Consider the following 383-nt stretch of genomic DNA (forward strand, 5'->3'; position numbering starts at 1 on the left):
TTCTTTCGCCACAGCTACCAGACAAAGGAAAACTGCCTTGCCTATCCGATTGAAGGAGGGTGGCGGTGCGATCATCACTACAAACTCGGCCGACAGACTGATCGGCCCACACGTGACAGCAGCTGTTCAACATAACCCCCGCAAGTCAGCAATGCCCGGACACTGAACGAGGGCGTGCAGAACGGTTTCGTCACTCCGTGCGCACCTCGGACAAGTCCGTGTGACAGCACATCTATGCCTGTAGAGTTTATCTCGAACCGGTAGCGCTCCTCGGTAGCACTGCCAGGCCGAGGACATCTGGAAATTATCCATGAAAGTTTTCGAGCGGAAAGTCATAATAATAATAATAATAATAATAATAATAATAATAATAATAATAATAA

Source organism: Octopus bimaculoides, chromosome 12 (assembly GCF_001194135.2).
Source record: "Octopus bimaculoides isolate UCB-OBI-ISO-001 chromosome 12, ASM119413v2, whole genome shotgun sequence".
Taxonomy (NCBI): Eukaryota; Metazoa; Mollusca; class Cephalopoda; order Octopoda; family Octopodidae; genus Octopus; species Octopus bimaculoides.